Source organism: Schistocerca gregaria, chromosome 3 (assembly GCF_023897955.1).
Source record: "Schistocerca gregaria isolate iqSchGreg1 chromosome 3, iqSchGreg1.2, whole genome shotgun sequence".
NCBI lineage: Eukaryota > Metazoa > Arthropoda > Insecta > Orthoptera > Acrididae > Schistocerca > Schistocerca gregaria.
The window spans coordinates 589,485,679-589,508,294 of NC_064922.1; the positions used below are offsets into that span (position 1 = coordinate 589,485,679).

General features: G+C 40.2%; 1 protein-coding gene across 2 annotated transcripts in view; it reads right to left on the minus strand.

Annotated features, from left to right (window-relative positions):
- LOC126354982 (UDP-glucosyltransferase 2-like) overlaps positions 1–6,227 on the minus strand; it is a 142,412-nt gene extending 136,185 nt beyond the window's left edge. Inside the window, exon 1 of one of the 2 annotated variants that reach the window (XM_050005067.1) lies at positions 6,043–6,227. The gene's annotated coding sequence lies outside the window, so the exon portion shown is untranslated. The remainder of the gene's footprint in view (positions 1–6,042) is intronic. The other variant, XM_050005068.1, reaches the window with a different exon arrangement.
- Positions 6,228–22,616: the final 16,389 nt, after the last annotated feature.

The following is a 22,616-nucleotide window of genomic DNA, read 5'->3' on the forward strand; positions in this document are numbered from 1 at the left end:
AAACGTACTGCCCTTCTTTGAACTTTTTCGATGTACTCCGTCAGTCCTACCTGGTAAGGATCCCACACCGCGCAGCAGTATTCTTAAAGAGGACGGACAAGCGTAGGGTAGGTAGTGTCATTAATGCATCTGTTACATTTTCTATGTGTCCTGTCAGTAAAAGTCAGTCTTTGGTTAGCCTTCTCCACAACATTTTCTATGTGTTCCTTCCAATTTAAGTTGGTGGTAATTGTAATACCTAGGTATTTAGTTGAATTTACGGCTTTTAGACTAGACTGATTTATCGTGTAACCGAAGTTTAACCAATTAGTTTTAGCACTCATGTGGATGACCTCACACTTTTCGTTATTTAGGGTCAACTGCCAATTTTCGCACCATTCAGATATCTTTTCTAAATCATTTTACAATTTGTTTTGATCTTCTGATTACTTTATTAGTCAATAAACGACAGCGTCATCTGCAAACAACCTAAGACGGCTGCTCAAATTGTCTCCCAAATTGTTTACATAGATAAGGAACAGCAAAGCGCCTATAACACTACGTTGGGGAACGCCAGACGTCACTTCTGTTTTACTCGACAACTTTCCGTCAATTCCTCTCTGAGAGGAAATCGCAAATCCAGTCACATAACTGAGACGATATTCCATAAGCACGTAATTTCACTACAATCAGCTTGGTACTGTGTCAAACGCCTCCCCGAAATCCAGAAATACGGAATCGATCTGAAATCCCTTGTCAACAGCACTCAACACTTCGTGTGAATAGAGAACTAGTTGTGTTTCACAGGAACGATGTTTTCTAAACTCATGTTGACTGATTATCAACAGACCGTTTTCTTCGAGGTAATTCACAATGTTTGAACACAATATATGTTCCACAATCCTGCGTTATCGACGTTAACGATATGAGCCTGTAATTTAGTGGATTACTAACACTACCTTTTTGAATATTGGTGTGACCTGTGCAACTTTCCAGTCTTTGGGTACGGATCTTTCGTCAAGCGAACGGTTGTGTATGATTGTTAAGTGTGGAGCTAATGCATCAGCATACTGCGAAACGAACCTAATTGATATACAGTCTGGACCAGAAGACTTCCTTTATTATGTGATTTAAGTTGCTTCACTACTCCGAGGATATTTACTTAAACGTTACTGGTGTTAACAGCTGTTCTCGATTCGAATTCTCGAATATTTACTTCGTCTACTTTTGTGAAGGCATTTCGGAAGGATGTTTTGGTAACTCTGCTCTGTCAGCACTGTCTTCGATAGTATCTCCATTGCTATCGCGCAGAGAAGGCATTGATTGTTTCTTGCCGTTTTATGTCCAACCAACATGAAAGGAACAGCATTTTGGGCCCTCTTGACGACTGTTTTGTATTCATATACTTCTTCAATGTGCTGTTTTCTGTTTGAGGTACGTTTCATGCAGCAGACCTTATTTGATCTTAAACTTCTCGATCCTGTATATATATCATGAATACATTCGCAGTCATAACTATTCTTCTAGATACTGCCAACTGCTTGACAAAAGGCGAGTGGCAAAGAGCTTTTTTGCACTCAAAGAATACGAAATAAAAACGGAACTCTTCAAAATATTTCTTTGTCCCTGTTAGTGAATTAAAATAAGTCCACATTTTTTGCAAGATAATTCTAAAACAAAAAAAGGCGAACCACGTAGGAATTATCCGAATGGGGCGAAAATCGATAGATCTGATGCACATGTACAGACAAGCAAACGATTGCAGTCCCTGAAAAATGGAATGATTTATTCAAGAGAAAGAGCTTCACACTTTGAGCAAGCCAATAACACATTGGCCTTTATGAAAGCAGTTATTCGGCTTGACATTGATTGACACTGTTGTTAGATGTCTTCCTGAGGGATACTGTGCCTAATTCTGTCCAAATGGCGCATTAGATCGTCAAAATCCCGAGCTAGTTGGAGGGCCCTGTCTATAATGCTTCAAATGTTCTCAGCTGGGAGAGACCCGGCGACCTTGCTGGGCAGGATAGAGGTTGTCAAGCACGGAGAGAGGCAGTAGACACTCTCGCCGTGTGGGGGTAGGCATTACCTTGCTGAAATGTAAGGCCAAGATGGGTTGGCATCAAGGTCAATAAAACGGGGCGTAGAATATCGTCCGCGTAGCGGTGTGCTGTAGGGGTGCCGCAGATGACAATCAAAGGAGTACTGCTACAAAAAGAAATGGCACCCTTGACCATCATTCCTTGTTATTGGGCAGTATGGCGGCCGACAGTCAAGTTGGTACCCAACTGCAGTCCGGGGCATCACCAGACCCGTCTTCGTTGGTCATCTGGGCTCAGTTCGAAGCGGGACTCATCACTGAAGACAATTCTGCTCCAGTGAACGAGTTCTGACGGAAGACTTCTACTGTACGCCAGCGCTGAATTACAATATTTAATCTAACTTTTAGTCACGAGCTGTTAGAGCTGACTTAGTTCCCTGACTCTCATAAGAGCAGGTTGTTGAAGTGTGGATGGTTAGAGCAAGTGCGCCGTATCTTGTCAATATATGAACCGATAGTAACAATGCTTAACGTGACGACGACAACAGACGCGCATCTTGGCAAGGCATTAATCAACGAAACGTAATTCTGAAGGCAGGTAGCTATATGTTGTCAAGATTATCGTATGTTGGTGAAGTTTGTCACAAAAAAGTGAATAGCTAATGCGATACAAGTAAAATCAGAACTCCATAAGTATTTTGAACAAATTCGTTCTCTAATCCGACTGCAACTGATGTGCCACTGACTAATAACACTGGCTGTGTCATAAGCTCCAATAAAGCGTTCGTGCAAAGTAGATGCTGCCGAAGATGTGACGTATGAAGCAACAATGACGGGAAGATATTCAAATGGTTAATTAGTTACTGGCACTTTGTGTCCAACATCAGGTCTAGTTTATGTGTGATCTCCGTCCTGTTTCCATGAACAAATGTAGGGGTACCTCTCTCACTGTGAGAGTAGTAGGTTCATGCATTCCATTGGTCGTATTGTGTTTGTGCATTTATTGTCAAAGATATTTTAAGGACAAGTGTATTCCGTAAGCGGATGGTGTTCCATAGTAAGGATGCTATTTTATAGATTATAACGCCCCAAATCACACTCCTCTGTTAATGCGTGCTTTAATCAGATCCTGGTGTTCTTCAAAGTTTCCCTGTCCAGCTAAACCACATGGCCATCTTTTTTCCGTCATTGAGGGCACAATATGTTGCAGAGCGTGATTAATGGAACAACGCTGAAATGGAAAGAACTGACAACTTCCATACATTTACTTGGTGGTCCACATATTAACATTACTCGTACAGATGTTCCATTGTTTTGGTAACTATGTACTGTGTGGAGGGGCTGCTGACCATAACGACATTGATCGTACAATGTAAGCTTTCACGGCTGGTATTGACATAAGTTAAAAATTCCGGGTTTTTAGGCCGTGGTCGATGTATAAAACTTTCTCCTAACGTTTCCTCTCCGACTGCGGGCGACAACGGCTACGTGCCATTTTATCTCTGAAAATGTCTCCTGCAGTCGGAGAGGAAACGTTAGGAGAATGTTTTATGCATCGACCACGGCCTAATAGCCCGGAAGTTTTAAGTGATGGCATAAAGACATTAATGTCAGTAAGTGCTTCGTATTTCAGTTTAGTTTGAGACTTATTCTATGAACCAAGTGCAACATTTCGTTGTGATATGGATCAGGTCAGTATGTTCTAAATACAAATAACCGAATGTATGATGTAATTGTTTCAAAAATCTTGTTACTTAGTCGACTTGAGCTGCTATTTCATCCCATTAATTTTTACAATAACTACTTGTCTTATAAAAACAACGATTTCTACCCCTGTCAGATACATTAGAAAGGAAGCTACTGGGGAATCTGCTCAGCAGCAATCAAAATTTAACAGACGGAATCCTAAAGAGAGTATTATGAGATAAAGAACCAACAGTCGATAGTGAATGTTTCTTGCGGTACGAGGATTTGACCGTCCAAGGCTTGTGAGGCAGGTGCTTGTAAACTGCTACGAAGTGTCCGACTGACATCGAGTTTTGATCTATCAGCAAATTTTAAATGGAGATTTCCGACCATTAGTTCATTCTCTGAAAGTGTTCACATCTGGACAATATACCATCTGTATAAAATATATGGACACTTTGCATACGTTTTGAACATAAAAATCTATACGAATAAAAAAATGAATGTATCTGTTGATGTTTGATGATAGCCCTGGAGCCCCTTGTGTAATTTCTGTCTAAACTGGTACCTATATACCATTAATGTAAAAGCGTATGGCTGAGTAAGACCCTCACACCACCGGCCGTAACACATTTAGGAGTGGGGAGGGGTAGCAGAATGAAGAAGTTACCTAAAAATAAGTTAAGACGAACAATACTGGTGTCGCATCCATAGGTTTTGGAATTGCTGGGTTGACATTTAACCGTAGAGGTGAGGTTGGAGGTAGGAAAGGGTGCCACGAACAGTATATCTCTGGAATTCTTGGCGCAATTTCAGTCACATTTGGTACACATTTGGCTTACTACCTATGAAAATATACTGTTGATGTAAAACAATCTTAGTAACCCTGTGCGTAATGCCGGGAAACCGGTTCTGTGTTAGGATAGCTCTAGAATGTCAAGGTCTATTTCAGATAAAATTGATACATGTATTACTATCTTAAAAAACATTCCACTGGGGTAAAATGCTACTAGCACGCTTAGAGGAGAGGTGTGAGTGTGAAGGAGTAAAGTGTAAAAATATTCAAAAAATTACATTATTGGCGTAAATACCACTGTTTTTGGTGTCGCTAGGCTGGTGACAGCCCTGATGACATTTAATATGCGGGAGTGTAAGTAAGGATGAAAAGAAAATGCACGTAAAAAATAATCAAAGAGAACTGTCATTTATCAAGAATAGATTCATGCCCCTGGCAGGGAAACTACAAATTTTGTTTTTAGTCAAATTTTGTTTTGAATTAATCTCACACAAAGTTGTGAAAGATTTTACGATGTAATTTGTATACTTATTTCACACATTTAAAAAATATGAAGAAAGTAAGTTCGTTTATACACCATGTAGACATACATACTTTACCCATTATGGTACGATATCTATGATAAGAGTGATAAATAAGTAACTGGTTATACCACGTAATCATATAACGGAAAAAAGAAAGGGCGCACAAAATAATACACACGACACTGTACCTCAAGGGAAAATAGTGTTGAGTCAGTGAAAATAGTGTTGAGTCAGTTTGTAGCTTTTTTCCGACAATGAGATGCGTACTTCGTAGTAAAGAAGCAGAAAACAAGACACTAAGAAGCAAAATACGTAACTGCAACAATGAAAAAATGTGAACACAAAATTATCAGAGTAAAGAAAATCAAAAGAAATTTCACATTTTTTTCTGTTGCTCTCGTCAAATGCTTATGAGTTGCAGTTCTTCGAATATATCACAGAATTTGCCTTGTCAAACATATGTTATGCGAGGATAGAGATATGGTCGGATTTCTTCCTTCACACGTTTGAAGTGAAAAGGACTAGAAGACACACTCTTACGCCACCGTCAAATCAACAATATCAGACATTTATAAACTTCCGTATGACATGAAATGCAGCAGGTGAAATGTTTGACAAAGTCAGAGTGATGAAGACTTCGACCTGCAAAACTATTTTAAATCATACCTTATCTCACTCTGAAGAACATCTAGTGCTTTGTTGAGGAATTTCTGTCCGGAGAGGTTTGGTTCTTTATTATGGTAAGCTGGAGCTACAAGTCCTTCCCCTCTACGATCGACACGCATTTTCGGTGGTGGACTATCCTTACAACAACACGCCGGCAATGAAGTAACAAACATAGCAATTGCTACATCCACGTTTCATTTCAGACTAAAAGACGCCATATGATGAAATCTATAACACCTTTCGTGAAACAATATCACTGTCTCTTACGTCATTAACTACTTCTCAACATTACTAATTAAGTCTATCTGTAATATTCGTCCTCTCGATCAGTTTATAAATATAAAACTTACGTGGTTTGTAGCTGCCGCGTACCTTCCCTAACTCATGAGCATGTAGTACTACCGAGATTATCCGTGGTTTCCTCACATGGAATTTTATCTGGACGTTCCATTGTGACCTATTATGATGAGGTCCCATTATCAATCTATGAGCTTTCCGGTACGAAGGTCACGTCACTGCGCTAAACTCTCGTTCTCATCTCGTAGAGATTTATCTGGGACAGAGATAGCAGCATATCGCCCACAGCAGTGTGACATGAAGTGGAATAGTGGTTATCACAGCGTGAAGGTAGCAGTTTCTTATGCAACTCAAGGACATGTGCCCTGACATGAAAATACGCAACAAAATTCGAATGCGAACAATTTCAGTGATCTGACAATTATTAACAGAAAATGACTTAACACTGTATTTCCGGTGGTTTCGTGTATGAATCTGCTATGGAGATGGATGCAGAACATACACTACTGGCCATTGAAATTGTTGCACCAAGAAGAAATGCAGATGACAAACGGGTATTCATTGGACAAATATATTATACTAGAACTGACATGTAATTGCATTTACATGCAATTTAGGTACATAGATCCTGAGAAATCAGTACCCAGAACAACCACCTCTGGCCCTAATAACGGCCTTGCTACGCCTGGGCATTGAGTCAAACAGAGCATGAATGGCGTGTACAGGTACAGCTGCGCATTCAGCTTCAACACGATACCACAGTTCATCATGAGTAGTGACTGGCGTATTGTGACGAGCCAGTTGCTCGGCCACCATTGACCGGACGTTTTCAGTTGGTGAGAGATCTGGAGAATGTGCTGGCCAGGGCAGTAGTCGAACATGTTCTGTATCCAGAAACGCCCGTACAGGACCTGAAGCATGCGGTCGTGCATTATCCTGCTGAAATGTAGGGTTTCGCAGGGATCGAATGCAGGATAGAGCCACGGGTCGTAACACATCTGAAATGTAACGTCCACTGTTCAAAGTGCCGTCAATGCGAACAAGAGGTGACCGAGACGTGTAACCAATGGCACCCCATACCATCACGCCAGGTGATACGCCAGTATGGCGATGACGAATACATGTTTCTAATGTGCGTTCACAGCGATGTCACCAAACACGGATGCGACCATCATGATGCTGCAAACAGAACCTGGATTCATCCGAAAAAATGATGTTTTGCCATTCGTGCACCCAGGTTCGTTGTTGAGTACACCAACACAGGCGCTCCTGTCTGTAATGCAGCGTCAAGGGTAACTACAGCCATGGTCTCTGAGCTGATAGTCAATGCTACTGCAAACGTCGTTGAACAGTTCGTGCAGAAGGTTGTTGTCTTGCAAATGTCCCCATCTGTTGACTCAGGGATCGAGACGTGGCTGCACGATCCGTTTACAGCCATGCGGATAAGATGCCTGTCATCTCGACTGCTAGTGATACGAGGCCGTTGGGATCAAGCACGGCGCTCCGTATTATCCTCCTGAACACACCGATTCCATATTCTGCTAACAGTCATTGGATGTCGACCAACGCGAGCAGCAATGTCGTGATACGATAAACCGCAGTCGCGATAGGCTACAATCCGACCTTTATCAGAGTCGGAAACGTGATGATACGCAGTTTTCCTCCTTACACGAGACATCACAACAACGTTTCACTAGGCAACGCCGGTCAACTGCTGTTTGTGTATGAGAAATCAGTTGGAAACTTTCCTCATGTCAGCATGTTGTAGGTGTCGCCACCGGCGCCAACCTTGTGTGAATGCTCTGAAAAGCTAATCATTTGCATATCACAGCATCTTCTTCCTGTCGGTTAAATTTCGCGTCTGTAGCACGTCATCTTCGTGGTGTAGTGATTTTATTGGCCAGTAGTGTATATGCTGTAGACAATAGGTAATAAAAATGTGAAGCGTATCATTGCGCTCTCGTAGATTTGATTGAAGAATTGTACAGTCTAGGCAGGCTATATTAGATGTTCAAAAAGTGTCTGAAAGAATTCGTAACTCTCTGGTAAACGAGTGGAATATTGCATCCAAAGACGAGGCCGACATGTGCAACAGTTAATTTAACAGCTACGTGTGTTCACTGATATGCAACGTGCTGAAACATTATTGTATTTTTTGTTAAGATGTTCCATGTGTGAAATATGAATCCAAATAAATGCAACGTGCTGAAACATTATTGTATTTTTTGTTAAGATGTTCCATGTGTGAAATATGAATCCAAATAAATGAGGACGTAATTAAAAACTTGACATTAACTGAATTTTCCGCTGGTGCTTGGCAGGACATGATAACAATATTAAAAAGCAAAACATTTCATAGAGCCCTGGGAAATCTTATTTATTTGATCAGGAACTGGCTTTCGGCTTCTGGGGTCATCTTACGTGACAAATGAATATCGCAGACACAGATAAATACGATGTACGACTTGCGCAAATATTATTTGTACAGAAGATACAAAAATGACGGAGTGTGTATACAGGAAAACATTATAGTTTTGTGTCACACAGAAATAAATACAATAACTAGAAAAAGTGATAAACGAAATTTTCATGTATTAGTACATTTAACAATGAGAAATAAGATGAATTTACAGTTTGACTCAAGTATTTGTGACAAAAACTTAATTTACAAAGGAGAAAATGTAAAATCTTTTTCTACTAGTCTGCTATTCTGTGTCATGCTCTTGTTGTTGGCAAGTGTTTCCAGTATGGTCACTTTTCTTCTTTTTTAAAAAAGAATGTAAAACTACACAGTCTACTTCATATGAATGATTTCCAGCTAAAAGATAATCAGAAAAGGTTAAATCTTTCTTCCTTAATCTCCAGCTTCTCTCATGTTCACGCACCCAGTTTCCACAGCTCTGTCTGACTAACCAATACACATTTCTTCACACTGCTTCTAAGTGATTTTGTATATACCACCCTGTGCCAAGGGTTGTACTTCCCCTGTCCGAACCATCAGTGGGAATTATTTTTAGTTTCATTCTGGAATAAAACATCCCTGTTCTAAGCCTAGTTTACATTATGGTTTATTTGTTTATGTGTATACGAGATAAGGTCGATGACTTGTTCGAAATGTGCCGTGTACATATGTTGCTGCCTATCACAGACAGTGAGCTTTCATCTTTAAGTACTGTACATCCTCTCAGTAAAGTAGGCTGTTAGAGAAATGACACATCACAGAATGCGTTACTAGAGAACTGGTGGTAGGGCAATGGGGGTCCTGACTAAAGCAAAAACACCTCAAATTGAATGTTTCAAATATATATTTTCAAACAGTTCAACTTATTACCATATCCCATGTTCTACGACATGTATTGTTCTGCACAATAACTTTGCCAAAAATCTTTTATAAAAGACGTTTTATAAAACATTTGAGAGTCTACTGGGATACTTTCATAAATGTTAGAGCATAGACCTAGCTTTTATAAAAGATTTGTCAACAATCTTCGACAGTGTACCACCATCTTGTGAAGAGTGATGTCTTCCCTGATCTGTGTTATTCCCTTATGCATCCTCAGTGTATGATTATCAGAGTAATTACTGGAGTTTGATGTGGAATTTTACATGATGCTGAGGGTACTGGAGCACCTGAGGTGAAATCTTGCATTCACGTCCCTCATGTGCTCCGATTTCTTCAAGTTATCCCATTTATATACACAGCAGAGAAGAAAGTCCATACAACACAGGGCTACAGTCTACACTTTTTTGTGAAAATGGAAACACATTGACGGCTACCTGTAATAAAAAGAATTTTTCCACAGATTAAATACATGTCAATGCACAATTCATTAGGATTACTGAATTGTATATGATCTCTGAAAGTTCAGAATGATGCGAATTGACAAGTGCTGTAAACAGAGCAATCAAAGAGGGTCTGAACAATTTCCTATCACCCCACACCCAGTTTATATCCGATTACATAAGGATAAAAATTATCAACAGTGAAGCTGGAGCAGCGTGACGAATACGTTGTCTACCAAACAAATCCCAACGAGTTCGATAGGCCATTTGTTAGGTGACCTTCCAGAACAGGGTAGTAGTGTTGTCTGTTAGTTTCATCAGGGTAGTAGTGTTGTCTGTTAGTTTCATCATATTCCTAGCCACATTTGTCGTGATATTGTCTTCTACAAATACTCCACGTGTAGTTATCCGAAAGAGCTGCTCTGGAACCTCCCTGATGTAGTGTAGATGTCCAGACTGCTTTCAACGCGTATGAATCGAGATCGCTCGTTGCATCCATTGATGTTCCAAACTATCGCACATAGCGTTTATCCGCTGCATCACTTACGGCCATATTGTAAAAAGCATGTTTTCGTCTAACATGTATGTAGAAATCACTATAAGACAAGCTTAAATTGGGCTTGCCCAAAAATATTATATTTTGCCACGCAGCACGTTAGCGACTTTGTTCATGAGATCATTGAAGAACTGGAACGTTCATTCACTGGTTGCAGTCATCGACATTTGTACATCACTGCAGCCATCTTCCAAGTGTAGCTGTGTGTAGCTCTGTGCGCCACGAGCTTCCAGCAGCTTTGTCTCACGACAGCTTCATCCAACCATCTTCAGGATATTCACCACTTTCTGAATTAATACGTTGCCTATTGAAATATTCATGACTGTAATACACGTGTATCTGCTTCATGTCACATGCAATTAATATGTGCAAAGCATATTGCCAAAATCACAGACTTTCTGCTCTGCATATATGAAAACGACTGGCACTTCTTGGCACATAAACGATTTTTCAAATAGGGCCAGCACAAGATTATGCACAGATCATGCTGTTGTCCCAGGGAAAATATCAACATTGGGCGATTCTAAGACAATGCTGAAAAACATGAATGAATTTTCCACTTAGTGTAAAGAATGACAGGCCAGTTTAATTGTGGATAAATTCAGTATTAGGTCCTCTTGATGATTCAAGAAGACTGTAATAATCCAAATTCTAAAGAATGCAATAGCTGACAGAGGTGAATATTAGCGAACCATCAGCTTAATAAGTCACGAAAAGTCACGAATGCAAAATACTGACACGAATTATTTATAGGCTAATGGAAGGGGTCTTAGAAGCCAACCATGTAAGATCAACTTATATTCAGCACCGATGAAGAAACACGCTGGGCAATAGTGACTCTATGATATATCTTCAAAGAAAGGCAAATACACGCTTCTAGAACTTGTAGATTTAGAGAAATCTTTTGATAATGTAAACTGCTGAATACACTCTGTAATTCTGAACGTAGCAGGCGTGAAATACAAGGAGCAAAAGGTTATCTACAACATGTACAGAAATCTGATTGCAGTTATAAGAGTCAATGGACATGAAAGGGAAGAAGTAGTTGAGAAGGGAGTGAAGCAAAGCTGCAGCCTACATACAATGTTATTCAATGTGTGCGTTGAGCTTATCGTAAAGACTACCAAGGAGATTGCCTGAAAGGGAGTTAAAGTTCAGGGAGAAGAAATAAAAACTTTGAAATTTTCCAATGGCTCTCTAATGCTATCAGAGACGGCAAAGGACTTGTAAGATCAGTTGAACAGAATGGATAGTGTCTTGAAAAGAGATTGTATGATGGTCATCAACAAAAGTAAAACAAGGTCAGTGGAAAGTAATCGATTAAATCTGGCGTTGTTGAGGGAATAGATTAGGAAATGAGACACTAAAAGTAATTCTACATCTGCATCTACATCCATACTCTGCAAGCCACCTGACTGTGTGTGGCGGAGGGTACCTTCCACTGGAGTTTATCTATCATCTCCGTAACGCTTTCGCGATTACTAAATGATCCTGTATCGAAGCGCACTGCTCTGCGTTGGATCTTCTCTATCTCTTCAATCAACCCTATCTAGTACGGATCCCAAGCTGCTGAGCAGTGGGCGAACAAGCGTACTGTAACCTACTTTCTTTATTTTCGGATTGCAGATCCTTAGGTGTGATATCACATGATGGCAAGAATGTCACTGACCCTAGGGAAGTTGCAAACAGTTTCAATACTTACTATGCAACTGTTGCTGGGAAATTAGTGAAGGAAAAATTTGGAAATCCACCTAATACAACATGGAAAGAACTTTCCTGTACTGAAATAAATAATATATCCATGTTCCTCAGTCCAGTAAGCCCAACAGAGCTACTAAATACCATAAATTCATTGAAGAGTAAGTATTCAACTGGTATTGATGATATTCCAGATTATATTATAAAAATAACAGCAAGACAAATACTTTCACCTTTATTGGACATATGCAATTCATCCTTATCATGTGATGTCTTCCCTCAGCAACTGAAAATGGCAAAAGTAATACCCCTATATAAAAAAGGTGATCATCAATGTATGGGTAACTATAGGCCTGTGTCTCTATTGTCAGGATTTTCGAAAATTATTGAAAAAGTGTTCCTTTCAAAACTAATTACATTATTCGACAAGAATAATATTATTTCTGGATGTCAACATGGCTTCAGACCACAGAGATCAATTGAAACTGCCACTTTCAATCTGATAAACCATGTCTTAAATGCAGTGGACAACCACAGAAATATCTCAGGTTTATTCTTGGACCTAACAAAAGATTTTGATGTGACTGATCATTCTATACTCCTGAGGAAGCTCGAATGGTATGGTGTAAGAGGTGTGCCAAATCAGTGGATCAAATCATATTTGGAATATCGCTCTCAGGTAACTGAAATTAAGTACACAGAAGGAAATGAACTCCAGGTACACGTTTCACAACCATGTGGACTAACTTCTGGTGTTCCACAGGGCTCCATTTTAGGTCCCTTTCTTTTTTTGGTCTACCTTAATGATTTCCCATCACACGTTAGGATTTCTGAACCAGTACTGTTTGCAGATGACACCAGTCTATTGATTGAAGTGAATAATGAAGAAAATCTTACTGCATCTGCAAAAGATATTACAAAAGGTGTATATGAAAGGTTTACCAGAAACAGGCTAATAGTTAATCCCCAAAAAACGGTACTCATGAATTTCCACACTGATCAAAATAAAAATCCGGCACAACCTGTAATATGTATAGATAACCAAAACATTAGTGCTGTCAATGAAACTAAATTTCTTGGGATTCATATTCAGGAAAATCTTAAATGGAACACTCATATCACAGCCCTAAATTCAAAACTAGCAAAAATGAGCTATGTTGTAAGAATTCTCTGCAACAGTACTAGTGCCAAAACAGTTAGGACTGTATACTTTGCTCGTGTACATCCAATACTGAAGTATGGTATCATTTTCTGGGGAAATGTACATCAGGCCATAACAGTTTTCAGGAAACGAAAGGCAGTTATAAGAATAATGAAACAAGTGAGCAGCAGAAAATCATGCAAACCTTTCTTTCAAGATCTAAAGATCCTATCCCTTCCCTGCATTGATATACTGGAAGTAGTCACGCATGTCAAAAAAAGCATACTGAGAAAAGAAAACCTTTTTCCTCAAAACAAAAGTGTCCATGATTACAGTACCAGGTCAGACATGACATACATATTAATCATTGTAACACCACATTATGCCAAAAAGGTGTATATCACGCAGGAACAAAACTTTACAACAGATTACCAAGACATATAAAATCTCTTACCGAACTACAAAGCTTTAAAAAGGCTGTCACATCCTACCTTCTGAAAAACTGCTACTATTCAATCTCACAGTATCTTATGCAAGAAAAAATGTAATTTGCATCTTTAATTGTAGAAATAACTTATACTTATTTCAAAAATTTGTAATTATTACCTGTACAGATCTAATTTGTCATAAAAATTTATAAAATGTATGTTTGACATTTGAAAATCCAATAGCTAAAAATGTTTTCTGTCCAATATCCTGTGTACAACATATGTACTTAAAAAGAGATTTATATGGACAAATAAGTAAATAAATAAATCTTCCAATGAATCTCAGTCTGGCATGTGCTTTACCGACGACCAACTTTATATGATCATTCCATTTTAAATTACTCCTAATTCGTACTCCCAGGTAATTTATGAAATTAACTGCTTCCAGGTATCTGACAACACCCGAGAATGTAAAATGCAGGCCAGAAATTCAACAAAAAGAGTTTCTGAAAAATAGAAATTTGTGTACACCAAATGCAAAGTTAAGGGTTAAGTAGTCTTTCATGAAGGTAGCTGTCTGGGGTATAGCTTTATACAGAACTGAAACGTTAGCAATAAACAGTCCAGACTACAACAGAGCAGAAGCTTTTGACATTTGATGCTGCAGAAGGATGCTGAAGGTTAGAAGGATATATTAGATTAGTGGTGAGGAGGCACGAATCGAATTGGGGAGAAAAGAAATTTATGAAACAAGGTGATTAAATTAAGCGATTAGTTGACAGGATACATTCTGAGGTGTGATGGTACAGACAATTTGATAATGGAGGTAACTGCGGGGAGTGAAAATTGTAGATGGAGAGCAAGGCTTGACCACATACAGTAGGCATGTACAAGTGTATGCACATCGCAGAGATGAAGAGGCTTGCACGGAATAGAATAGCAAAAAGAAGAATATAATTATTTAAATGAAAACAAATTTTTAATATACTATGTATTTAAATCAAATTTAAACGTATAAAATACAGCAGATTTTAAACCCTGTACTGAAAAGCGTGACTGCGAATTTTTAGCGGCTGTGAAAATACTACCGAGATTTAAAACGAAAAACGTGAGGTGTATGCAGTACATAACTGATGCATGAACAGTTCACCTCTTTACTTTTTTCCAATGCATGCGCTCAAGGTTTTTCGTTTAAAATCTTACTAGCATTTTCGAAGCCATTAAAAATTCACAATTACAAATTTTCAGGATTATTTATACATGGTTAGAAGTCTGTACAGAACTAGGAGAAACTGTTTTATACTTTGTAGTCAAATTAAAAAAAAATTGTATACTACAAATTAATTTTTATTTAAAAAATTACTTTCTGCGTGTTGTTCTTGTCTTTGTGAAAGTATTCAATCGATTTTAAACATATTGATGAGATTAATAAAAAGTGCAACTATTGTTAAATAACAGGTTTATTCCAGCATCTTCTTATCTACCTTATCTACCTACCTACTATTATTATGTCAATCTGTTTGTTATTCAGCTCAAAAATAAGAATAAAGAAGCAAACTAGATTAATTTTATAAGATTTTTATTTCAGCACTGTCTTTAAACCTGTGGCTTCACAATTTTTTGTACACTGAAGCGCCAAAGAAACTGTTAGAGGCATGCGTATTCAAATACAGAGATATGTAAGCGGCAACGACTATATAAGACATGCAGTGTCCGGCGCAGTTGTTAGATCGGATACTGCTACTACAATGGCAGATTGTCAAGATTTAAGTGAACTTGAACGTGGTGTTACAGTCGGCGCATGACCTATGGGACACAGCATCTCCGAGGTAGTAATGAAGTGGGGATTTTCCCGTATCACTGTGCTGTGAATATGAGGAATCCGGTAAAAATAAGGTCTCCGACACGGCTGCGGTCACTAAAAGATCACGCAAGAATGGGACCAATTAAGAAAGAAAACTACCATTAAACGCTCCGTAAGTGCAACCTTTCCACAAATTGCTGCAGATTTCAGTGCTGAGCTATGAGCAAGTGTCAGCGTGCGAACCATTCAACCGAAGGCCCACTCGTGTACTCTTGATGACTGCACAACACAAAGCTTTACGCCTCGCCTGGGCCCTTCAGCACCGACATTAGACTGTTGACGATTGGAAGCATGTTGCCTGGTCGGACGAGTCTCGTTTCGAATTGTATCGAGCGGATGGATGTGCACAGCTATGGAGATAACCTCATGACTCCATGGAGCCTGCATGTCAGTAGGGGAGTGTCCATGCTGGTGGAGGCTCTGTAATGGTGTGGGCGTCTGCAGTTGGAGTGATATAGGACCCCAGATACGTCTAGATACAACTCTGACAGGTGATACATACGTAAGCATCCTGTCTGATCTACCTGCATACATTCGTGTCCGTTGTGCATTCTTACGGACCTGGACAATTCCAGCAGGACAATGCGACACCCCACAAGTCCAGAATTGCTGCAGAGTGGCTCCAGGAACAGTCTTCTGAGTTTAAACACTTCCGCTGGCCACCAGACTCCCCAGACATGAACGCTATTGGGCATATCTGGGATGCCCTGCAGCGTACTGTTCAGAAGAGATCTCCACTCCCTCGTACTCTTACAGATTTATGGACAGCCCTGCACGATTCATGGTGTCAATTCTCTACAGCGCTACTTCAGACGTAGTCGATCCATGCCACGTCGTATCACAGCACTTCTGCTAGCTCAGGGGAGCTCTACACCATATTAGGCAGAAATACTGGTTTCTTCGGCTCTTCAGTTATAAGTCACATAGCCTGTACCCATCTCCTCCTCCACCTTCCCTCTCTTTCCCTCTCTCTCAGGCACTCTGCCTCTCCCCCTCTCTCTGAATATCTTTTTGAGGTCCTTTTTCTGTCATCTCTTCCTTCATTCTCTCTCTGTCCATCTCCTCCTTGGAGGAGGGGTTTCAGATAAAGGACAGTTTAAACAGAGTTTGAAAGACTTTTTAATAGGCATTTATTTCTATTCAATAGATGAATATCTCAATAGGGACTGTTAGACCAGCTGAAGTAAAAATGTCTGTTAGATTTCAGTTTTGACAGCACTTGATGGTGGTGGTGGTTAGTGTTTAACGTCCCGTCGACAACGAGGTCATTAGAGACGGAGAGCAAGCTCGGGTTAGGGAAGGATTGGGAAGGAAATCGGCCGTGGCCTTTCAAAGGAACCATCCCAGCATTTGCCTGAAACGATTTAGGGGAATCACAGAAAACCTAAATCAGGATGGCTGGAGACGGGATTGAACCGTCGTCCTCCCGAATGCGAGTCCTGTGTGCTAACCACTGCGCCACCTCGCTCAGTGACAGCACTTGATCACATCAGGCAAGATTAGGTATTTTGTATATGATAAATTTATTAAAAGTGCATAACTATGTTTCATTCTGACGGTGTATTAATTCTACAAATATTAGCATTCCAAGTTTACTGTAATCTATTCACATATTTTGATAATCTTCTGACAGATAACTAGGCCTGTGAGTATTATATTCAAATGTTTTATGTTTTGCATGTTATAGTTTCTGACTTGTTCCACACCCACGAGAATCATCTCATTTTTTGGGTCTGTGGAACGAAAACTGAATCTAATCTAAGGTAATCTAATCCCTCTCTCTGTCCATATCCTGCTCCCCTTCTCTGTCTTTCCACCGCTTCTTCCGCAATCTCTTTGTCCAATTCTTCCACCTCCCACTGTCTGTTTATCTCTTTGTTCTTTCCCTGTGCTTATCCTCTTGTGCCCTCTCTCTGCCCATCTCCTCTTCCTCCTCTTTGACTGTTCATCTCCTCCTTGCCCCTCTCTCTGACTATTTCCTCCGCCGTTTCTCTGTCCGTCCACCTCCTCTTCAGCCCTCTCTTTGTCCAAGCCCTCCTCCTCCCACTCTCTGTACATTACTGTGTACTTTCTCTGTACAGTTCCTCTGCATTCTTTCTGCCCATCTCTTCCTCCTCTCTCTCTCTCTCTCTCTCTCTCTCTCTCTCTCTCTCTCTCTCTCTCTCTCTCTCTCTCTCTCTCTCTCTCTCTCTCTCTCTCTGTCCATATCCTTCTCCCTCTCTCTGCCTGTTCAATTTCTCCTTCCTTCTCTCTCTGCCCATCTCTTCCTTACCCTTCCCTATGACCATCTCTGCCTCCCCCTGTCTCTCTGTCAATTACTGAGCACCTCCATCTGTCCGTTTGCTCCTCCCCCTGTCGTCCCGAGATTTTATTGAGACCAGAATCATATGAGCATACAACTTGGTACACTGTCACAAGCAAAAAAATTCTGCAGTGGTTTCTAACATTCTTCATGGTTTTGCCAAAAACTAAATTATTCATTAATTATTAAAAATAAGTTTCAAAATCACACGTCATGAGACCATTCTTTTCGAGGTAACCATAAATGTATTTCAACCAGGGACGCTAGTCAAAGGAGATGCTGGAAATGATTCTAACAAGTTTCATCTTCAACATGAGACACTGCTGGTAGTGTCTGTAGTGTAGAATGTGTCTCTGTTCATTCCCTGGCGTTGACATGAGCTTGAAAACGGAACTGTTTCCTGGCTCCAGACGCTAAGGACACCGCAGCAAGTTGCTGTACACGTCATGCAAATTGGTGGGATATTCCATGTCTGCCTTCAAGATATATCCCACAGCAGCTTTAGCAGCCAAGTGATGGATCTTTTTCCCAATCGGATGATTTCATCTTTGGACAGCCATCAAAGCCCTCCAAAATGCAGAGTTTGTTGTATGGCATGCCTGTAGACATTATTTACAGCCAAATAAAGGCTGTAACTCAAATTGCCAGGTGGCCTGTACTCCTCCTCACTCATTCATGGGCTGTTTGCCTTTGCATACCTGTGGACGCTCTGGCAAAACCCATGTGAATCCCACATTCGAAAAAAAGCAACATATCAACATCAGTCAACAGTTTGCATCCCACTAAAGTCCTGGTACGATGTAACAGAAGGCAGGATCCAGAATGATTCCCAGGCAAACACTCTGGAATTTCTCAAAAACATGTGAGAGCAAGTGAATATCTGTCTCCATGTACAATTTATCACATCCCTCTAAGTTAGACATGTTAAACTCCTACCAAACACTTACTACATGCCTATAACCTGCATCCATTATGGCAGTGCCTGTGTGTTTCCTCATGAATGTGGTTTCTTGAGGCAGTGTGGTTTCTGGAGTCTCTCCCTCAAATACAGATATCTGTATGCAAAAACTCCATTCTTCGCCACAAGTTGAAACTTTGTATCATCAGGATATGCAGATCTGTTGATATGCATATAGTCCTGATGCAATGTCTGAGCAAGTTTCTGAACAGGTGCTTGGAAAATGAAATGTATTTTTCTGCTTGTCAGGTATGACACTGAACTTATCTTTTTCCAAGCTAAATCGCGAAAGTGGTCAACAAAGAAGTGAGCATCATACCCACTCAAATTACAGGGGAAGAGGTATGTGCTGTGGCAGTTTGTACTTCAAGTTGCATGCATTGTGGGCTGCACCATTGAAAGTCCATGTTAGGTGACAGTGGTCTCAGCAAGGACTTTTCACTTCTCTGACAACAGCAAGCCATGGACATGACAGTCAAGTGCCTACTCATATCAGGCATCATTCTCCAGCTAGCTAGTCATGGGAATGTTGCCGCAATAAATGGGATTAACTTACCACACAGGTTTTTCGAAGTCAGAGAGCATCCATGTCACAGGATTATCACTGACATATGATTCGAATTTGTTGAGGTTGGAATCATACATACAAGCATACAACTTGATATACTGCCACATATAGTACGTGTCCTTCTGCGTAAGTGGTGTGAGAAGCTGTGGGATCACCTTCATCCTACAGCATGCACACTGAGCACTTATTACGAGTGTCCACATATGTCAGTGCAGAGCATGGAGAAAAGAGTTCACTTTCCAGATGAGGTCTGTACATTGACTCGTGTACTGGATAATTGGCATTTTACTATCTACAGAGAGTCCCACACTGGAATATGGCAGCACACTGCCTTGGACCACCACCAATTTCAACATCATATAGAGAAAGTCCTTAAACTTATTTATCCAATTCTTCGTGAGGAGCACAGATGGAATATGTTAACACTTACCTGAAGATTGTGAGTGGGGGATAAACTAGAGGTGAATAAATTAATACAAAGTTTCTTTTTTTAACTATTTTTTTATTAATAAACTAAGTTAAAAGTGTTCCATTAAGTTTCGGGTGTACAGCTGCAAGAAATCTCCTTCTTCAGCTAATATTTCGGCTGTATAACGTTCAGCCATCTTCAGAGTGAGCCGCAAGACTGCCGTTCCAGTGCTCGCTTCGTCCCTTTATACTGTTGGACCGGGCGACTGCGCACGCGGCCACAGATGCAAATGCGCCAGAGACGTTGGTCGGCGGCAGAGACGTGAATAATGCGCGAGTTGTATCTATGACTCCGCAGTTGATCTGTGTTGGCATATCGATATATCATTGTGAGCTGCGCTGTGACGACGTCTTTGCGAGTTTATTACAGCAGTCCATGATTTATCAAGATTGATTAAATTCGTCGTCAAGCGAATTTCAGTTGCCTCCTTTACTATCGAGTCCGAAAATGATGATATAGTTGCCAAAATTTCGAAGTTGTCATACAACATACTGTGACCATTATCAATACAGTGCTCTGCCACTGCCGACTTGTTAGGTTGTAAAAGTCGTGTGTATCTCCGGTGCTTTGTACATCTTTATGGACAGTACGAGTTTTTTGTCCGATGTAAGAAAGGCCACATTCACATGGGATTTTGTAAACTCCAGATTTTCGGAGCAGCAAATCATCTTTGACGAAGCCCACGAGTGCAGCTGTCCTGGATGGAGGACGAAAAATCACTTTAACTTTGTGTCTGCCGAGAATGCGTCCTATTTTTGATGAGAGTCTACCCACATATCGCAAAAGGGCCATCGATTTAAAGGTTTCTTCACCTTCTTCTGCTTTCTTTGTGGTCTTCTTCGGTTTCATTTTCAATGCCCTCTGTATTTGTTGTGGAAAGTACCCATTGTCTTCAAACACTCTTTCTAAGTGAGAAAGTTCATCTTGCAGACTGCTTTCGTCAGAAATAATATGCGCTCTGTGAGTCAAAGTTCGGAGAACACTCATTGTCTGGGCAGGATGGTGGCAGCTATTTGCACGTAAATACAGATCGGTGTGCGTCGGCTTCCTATACACTTCATGTCCCAAAGTGCCATCCTCTCGGCGCCAAACCAAAACATCCAAGAATGGAAGGCATCCCTCCTTTTCAATTTCCATTGTGAACTTTATTTGCTCGTGGAGGGAGTTCAGATGTCTTAAGAAGTCTTGCAAGTCTTCACCAGGGGGCCAAACTACAAAGGTGTCATCAACATACCTCCAGAATATCGTGGGTTTCAAATCAGCAGATTCAAGCGCCTTCTTCTCGAAGTCCTCCATAAATGAATTGGCCACCATAGGGCATAAGGAACTACCATGGCGACTTCGTCCGTCTGTTCAAAAGATTCGTTTTTAAATAAGAAATATGTGGAGGTCAGAACATGTTTAAATAAAGCTGAAATCTCTTTGTCAAAACTTCTTTCAATATGTTGTAGAGATTCTGGAAGGGGAACCTTTGTAAATAAAGCCACCACATAAAAACTAACTTGTATATCAGACGGGTTCATTTTCAATCTGAAGATGGCTGAACGTTATACAGCCGAAATATTAGAAGGAGAAGGAGATTTCTTGCGGCTGCACACCCGAAACTTAATGGAACAGTCTTTGCGCCGCCAAAACCTGAAGATCCATAACTTAAAAGTATTTGTCCATTTTCTGAAGCACATATATAACTGCTGCTGCTGTTGTCACCACACATCTGCTTGTCTTTGAATAGATTGGCAGCTGAACTCCTCTAAATTGTGTATTAATGCACTCTTGAAGATATCATCCAGCTAGGATACTTTTTTGTGGCTTTGACATAAACTATGTTGCCCCTATGGTCATACGTTCAGAACAATGTCACCACATTTTAGACAAAACTCCCTTGTTGTCTCAACGATTTCCTTGATGATTGCGACTAAGCCACGCAATCGTTTGACAGGTCTTAGTGCACTGTACTGTACTAGGCGGTTTGGGTGAAGCAACGATTGTGAAATACCTCGATAATATTTGTCCAGAATTGGAAAATGCAATGTCTTTAAACTCAAAATGTCCACACTATTCATAAAACCCCTTTAAATCCACCATGATGTTTGCACTCTGAGGCGCCAATATGAAATATGACGCATATGGTGGCATACCTGTACATTTATACAACACATTGTATGAATCCCATAAGAGGTGAGTAATTTACGAACGGTCATGTAGCAATAACGCATATGCTTCCGTACCATTAGGGAAGTTTTTGCAGTGCTTGAAATTCAACACACACATCTACAGTTCCACCTCTAATGGCCTCATTTTGTTTGGAACAATCAATCATCACCAGGGGTGCTAATTCTTTAAACTTTGTAGGACTGAACATGCATCCAAATTCATCGCCTTCATAGTAGGAAGAGTAAAACCTTGTATACATAACATACATAGACCAACATTGTTGCTCTTCCAGATAGGCTGTAAGTTATCATATGAAAAGTAATCTGAATTTAGGCACATTGAGCAATGGTTCATTTAGAGTTGTCAAATATGCTTCAATCCTTTTTCTGATTCCCCTTCTTATCTGTTTGCGGCGCTAGAATAATAAATTGAGGAGTTTCTAGTTCAACAGATGTTTTTATTGCCCGTGACTGTTTAAAAGTCTGTGGATACCTGTTAAGTTCTCTTGAAGAGAAAGTTAATGGTAGCTGGGCACCTGCATGCAACAAGTGCAAAAGTTCCAGGCACTGTCCGTTCAATACAGATAAATGGGGACTTGCCACACCAATTCAACCAGCACAATTCTATTCTCTTCTTCTGGCGCATCTTGAATATGTAAGTTATTATTTGTAGCACTTCAAACTGTTTAGCATCCATAATGACTCGT